Source organism: Ambystoma mexicanum, chromosome 1p, assembly GCF_040938575.1.
Source record: "Ambystoma mexicanum isolate Mex_15411 chromosome 1p, UKY_AmexF1_1, whole genome shotgun sequence".
Classification (NCBI taxonomy): Eukaryota; Metazoa; Chordata; class Amphibia; order Caudata; family Ambystomatidae; genus Ambystoma; species Ambystoma mexicanum.
This window is the reverse complement of record NC_090921.1, coordinates 391,280,008-391,286,007: the sequence shown is the minus strand read 5'-3', so window position 1 is coordinate 391,286,007 and position 6,000 is coordinate 391,280,008. Positions and strand designations below refer to the sequence as shown.

The following is a 6,000-nucleotide window of genomic DNA, read 5'->3' as shown; positions in this document are numbered from 1 at the left end:
AGAATTGGGGGTAGAGCCTGATAATTCTGAAATATAATACTGTGGAACACAACCTTTTCAGACCCATGAGAAAGTGCAAGTAAAAGGGGTGAGCGCTAATGCACTCCGGCTCTGACTGCAGTTTGTCTGCACCCAGAGTCTCTCCTATAACCAGAGGTAGTTCACCCATAAAAATAACCTGTGTTCATGGGGATGTGGAGACCTATCCCAAGGTACCCTTGTCCCCGAAGGTTAGAAACCAACCTAAGATTATGAAAACAAAAGTGGTACTTGGTCTGCCAGAGGAGGTAATCATAGATGTGGATTTGACAACTTTTATGAAACTTAATACCTGCTGGAACTCAAAAATCGAATCCACCATACTCTCCTTTACAATCTTGGGAACCCTCCATCAAACCTTCAGACACCCCCATATGGAAATGGGGCGACATCAGGTCTCTAGACCCAGAGAGAACAGGACCACATGCCCCAATGTTTGCAAAGACAGACAAGAAATTACGAGAAACTATATGAAGATTATATATTAATAAAGAGACCCAAGACTGGTACCACAAGCACCAGAGCCATTCATCGGATCTAAGTTATCATAGTGGTAGAGTCAGTTAGGTTAGTTTGGACATCATACTTATTCCTTTGGACTTGCATGAATGACCGACGAGCACCTTAGTAACATAGGTAGGGACCACCCATAGTGATAGTGAAAGTTAGGCCTTATTTCCTTTAATAAAATTAAGTGAAACATACCCTCAGAGTATCCATATTCTTCTTCTGACTCACCACAAAAGGGTCCTGCTTGCTTTCTATGAACACCTTCTGATAAATAAAAAGGAAGCTACACAAACATTTAAACACATTTAATAATAAATCAGTTTTAAATGCAATGCAAACCTTGTCAAGAAAATTGAATAAGGCAGTGATTTAGACTGGAATGAAATTTCAATTACAGAAATGTATTGCAACAAAAGCACTTATGCAATAAAACAACTACCGAAGGCAAAGGTAGAGGTTAACATGTTTTTATTAAAATGGTACATTACCATACAATGGATCAATCTCCTTTCTCTAGTTGCTACATAAGATTTATTGCAACATTTAGCAAACACAGACATACAAAACGAGTTGCTCAAGCAGGGATTTGAAACTCAAACTAAACCCCACACCAACGAAAGAAATCAGTCTTCATGGAAGAGACCCTGCAACACAAACAAAAAAACATTTATTGTTTTATGGAATTACATTTACAAATTTCATTTACACCAATTTCCTCATCTTGACCCATATACAATGAGAGACTTGAAACCACACTGACCCAGACATGTTACTTCTGCAAGACCATGTGTGTTCATCTTAACAGAAATTACCTTTTGGTGCATTTTGAGGTGCTCGATGTGTGTGTCAAGGCTAAGACTCATTGAAATTCAGTTGTTTAGGAACATGCCCATAATCGAAGTGCCTATAAATATACCACCATCTCATAACATTCAAATTTAATTTGGATCCATGAAACAGTTGCATCCAATGAAATTCCTAAAATGATTATCCTACTCCTCCTGGGACGTGCGGCTCCACAGCCAGACAATGGGGGGGAAAAACTGGCAAGAAAACAGTACGGCATGGGGTGCACTATATTTCATATCCCATCCCAACATGGCCTCCGTCACACATGTTCCGAGTGACGGTGGCCAGGTGTAGGGTCATGGCTGACCCAGGAAACAAACACAAATGGAAGCATAAGAGAGTGCACTTCCAGGTGTGTTATGTTTTTTATATTGCGCCACTCGCCCAAAGGCTGCAGTGCTCTCACAAAAAAGACTAACAGAAAACAAATCTTGGGCTACAATGGATGGTATATCAGTTATCGCAGGGATCCTATACTCATTAATCTATCCTTCTATCAAACAGTAACGTTTTCAGTTGTTTTTTTGATGGAGTTGTGGTAGCATAGATCGTAAGATCAAAAGGGAGTGAGTTCTAGATGGTTGGTGCCCAGGCATTAAAGCCAGAGCCACCAATCCTTTTTAGAGACACGTGATTGGTGCAACATCATGATATTGTTTGAACGGAGGGTCCGCCTGAAAGGAACCCTTTATCCTCAACGAAAAATAAAGAGGGGCTTCACCCGAGAGACATTTGAACACCAGAACGGAACCCTTAAATCGAATTTGCTGCTCACCTGGGAGCCAATGCAGCTTCCTACAAGATGCAGAAATCTGGGAGCGATGACCCAGTCCACATACAGCATGTACAGTTCCGTTCTGTGCCACCTGTAGCCTTTTTATGTTGGCCTTAGAGGTTCCCACCAAAAGACTGTTGCAGTAGTCCAGCTTTGTATTTACAATAGCTGCAGCAACCAGGGCTCTGTTGGCCTCTGATCGGTACGGGCGGATCTGCCACAGTAAGTTCGTATAGTAGGAGCAGGATGACTTAAGATATCAAACATTTTTCTTGAAGGACAGATGAGTCAAAGAAGACACCTATCATTTGAAACTGTAATGGCATTGCCATTGACCAAGAAGCATTTGTACTGGGGGTTTTGGTTTTTTAACTTTTGCTGGGTGCCAATGACAAGCAACTCTGTCTGAGTCATTCAGAGCCAGTAATTTACAGCCCTCCATATCCGTATGGCTTCAAATACCTTATTAACTCTGTCCACATCTTCGCTATAAACCCGTTAGTTTGAAGACTGAGTGTCGTCTGCATAATTTGCAAACTGGACTTCCAGCGTGACAGGCAGATCACATAGGGGTTTAGAATACACATTAAAAGCAATGGAGATAAACATGATCCCTGAGGGACAACAAGTTAAACGTTTTCTTAGCGAGTGGGCATTACCTTTAGCCACTGTAGCCATCCTTGGTCCCAAAAATGACTTGAACCAATTTCCAGCCAGGGGGTGGGGTGGGGTGGAGGGGTGCATTTCCCAACCTCAATCAGTCTATTCACCAACAGTGCGTGGTCGACCAAGTCAAACGCTGAGGAAAGATCTAACAAAAGTAAAGCTGCACTACCTTCCTCAATAATACCTGTAATATTAGATTTAAAATCTAGGAGGGCAGTCAACGTCCCATGATCCATATGAAAAAAACAAAGGTTTTTTTTTCTCTCTGCGGCAGAGGAACGATGGAGCGGGCAAGGATGGCTGTGGCACCAGGTAAGGGGTGGGTCTTGCTCCTGTGTGCGAGTGGGGTGGAAAGGTTTGATCCTGTGGAGGAGTGGGGTGGGAGAGCTTTGGATTCACTGGAAGCAGGAGGTTGTGGACTGCTGGGAGTGTTGGGGGCGCCCAGAGACTGTGCTGGGAGAGGGGTGGGGCAACCTAGGGTCTATGCTAGAAGTAGGGTGAGCCCAGGGACAGCTGGGATAGGAATGAGTAAACTCAAAGTCGGTCTTGGGAGATGGGTGGGAGAGGCTAAGGTATGTGCTGGGAGAGGGATGGGAAGAGCCCAGGGACTGTGCTGGAAGAGGGATGGGAAGAGCCCAGGGACTGTGCTGGAAAAGGGATGGGAAGAGCCCAGGGACTGTGCTGGAAGAGGGATGGGAAGAGCCCAGGGACTGTGCTAGGGGTGGGGTAGGGTGAGCCCAGGGACTGTGCTTGGAGAGCAGTGGGGGAGCCTGGATACTCTGGTAAGAGTGGGGTGGGAGAGCCCAGGGACTGCTGGGAGAGGGGTGGGGAGCACATGGACTGAGCAGGGTTGAGGAAGCCCTTGGACTGTGTAACGGCATAAAATAATTCATGGCGATTGATAACTACTGGCAATGTGGGGGACCTGGCTTGCCCAACATTTGCTTAGAGAGGGCAAGGATAAAAAAGTTTGAAGACCACTGATATATATATATATATATATATCTTATATGATCTGATATGATACATTACTCACCATAATCGTATTTCTGATGCTTGTATCTGCTTAGATGCACATGCTATGCATAGGCTATCTAGTGGAAGCTGCAGAGTTTAACAGTTGTTTTTGAAACTCGAAAAGGGACTTTGATAGGGCGTACCAGTAATACTATCCATTGTGCGACGTCCACTGTACCCATGGTCCTTCACGCGTCGAGGTCCCTCAGATGTTTTTGTTCTGACATGAGGTTGCATGAAGTGTAGCGTGAGTACAGCTATATCCAAGCAGATAAATAACAGAAAGCTCATATAAACATCTATGTGACTTCTCTCCGAGCGGAGGAAGGGTGGGCGCATGTGAATCTAAGCAGATACAAGCATCAGAAATACGATTACGGTGAGTAATGTATCCCTTCTGAGGCTTGTGGAATCTGCTTAGATCACATTAGGAGACGGTGGTGGGTTGTGATAAGGTTCATGGGCGAACAGATGTCTTAGAACCGCTTGTCCCACCTGTGTATCTGTCTTGGAATGTGTGTCAATGCAGTAGTGCCGAGTGAAAGTGTGTACTGATCTCCATGTAGCTGCTTTGCAAATGCTGTCTAGGGGGACATTTGCAATAAATGCCAGAGTAGCTCTCGTGCTCCTTGTAGAGTGAGTGCTAGGCGTGAAAGGCAGTGTCTTGTCTGACAGGGAATAGCACAGTTGTATTCACCTGACTATCCACCTGGAGATGGCATTCTTGGAAATGCGATTGCCTTCTCTGCCTGTGGTTACGGAGAGAAACAGTTGGTCTGTTTTCCTTAACGGTCTGGTCTTGTTTACATGGTAAAGGACCACCCTTCTTACATCTAGTGTATGGAGTTTTACCTCAGCTGAGCTTTTTGGGTTCTGGAAGAAAGCCGGAAGCTCAATGAACTGGTTCACATGAAATTTAGAGATACCTTAAGAGAGAACCTAGGATGAGTACGTAGAACCAGCTTGTCCTTGTGTATGACAAAGAAAGGATCCTGCACTGGAAGTAATAGCCACTAAGAAGGCAGTCTTGTAAGTCAGGTGTTTAAAACTTGACTTGTGCATCAGCTCGAAAGGGGGGGGGGGGGTCTCATGAGCTTAGCAAGTACTACATTGAGATCCCATCCGGGCGGCAGGTTGGAAACCGGAGAGTGAAGTCTCTTTACCCCCTCCATGAATGCCTTGATGACCGGCACCTTCCACCATGATGCTTTATTGTGGGAGGTGGTGTAGGCTGACAAGGCCGCCAGGTGGACCTTTAAAGAGTTGAATACTAACCCTGAGTCTAGCAAGTGGAGCACGTAAATTAGAATTTGGAATGGGGTACATGCTATGGGGTTAATTTGTTTAGACTGGCACCAAAGAACAAGTTACTTTCTTAACTGGTAACTTTCTTTTGATGGAATGTTCCTCCGACGTATTCCAGATCTCTGACAGCAATGTCCACAGCTGTGCTGCTTCGGAAATTTTTTTGGCGTCCGTGTCCTACGCTATACGCTGTCCCTCGAGGCCCTCCATCGCGAGCCAACGTCACTGGATGTTATATGTAGGACACACGACGCCTGACACCTCAGTTGTAGTTTTTTTCCCAGAACGTGTGGCACCAATCTTCTGCCAGTATGACTACAGAAAGCCTTGCGGAAACGTAAGCTGCAATCACCTAAGAATTCTGTAGAGGGGCAGGCTGGGAGAGTTCAATGTGGAATACGTCGGAGGAACATTCCATCGAAAGAACGTTACCAGGTAAGAAAGTAACTAGTTCTTCGAGGGGATTGTGTCCTCCGACGTATTCCACCTCTCCGACAGACTCCCAAAGCAGTACCAACGTATGGAGGTGGGAAAAGAATTTAGAATTTTAGAATGCCCAATAAAATTGCTGAATAGAGGACCACCTTCTTAAAGGCCAAATCCTGCCCATGGATGGAATCCAGGGAATAGTGTCTCACAAAAGTATGGACAGAGGCCCATGTGGCTGCTTCACAGATATTACAAATGGGAACACCCCTTTGCAGAGCAGTGGAGGCAGCCACACCCCTAGTAGAATGAGCCCGTAAGCCTACCGGAGGGTCCTTACCCGCCAAACGGTAACATTCAGAGATCGTCAAAATGATCCATCTGGACATGGTCTGCTTAGAAACAGCTTGACC

The 6,000-nt window shown here is 45.2% G+C and overlaps 1 protein-coding gene across 5 annotated transcripts in view; it reads right to left on the bottom strand.

Annotated features, from left to right (window-relative positions):
• Positions 1–1,000: 1,000 nt before the first annotated feature.
• Positions 1,001–6,000, bottom strand: part of LOC138570837 (serine/arginine repetitive matrix protein 2-like) — a 638,877-nt gene continuing 633,877 nt past the window's right edge. For all 5 annotated transcript variants that reach the window (XR_011303882.1, XM_069649149.1, XM_069649152.1 and 2 more), the window contains one exon: positions 1,001–1,193. The gene's annotated coding sequence lies outside the window, so the exon portion shown is untranslated. The remainder of the gene's footprint in view (positions 1,194–6,000) is intronic.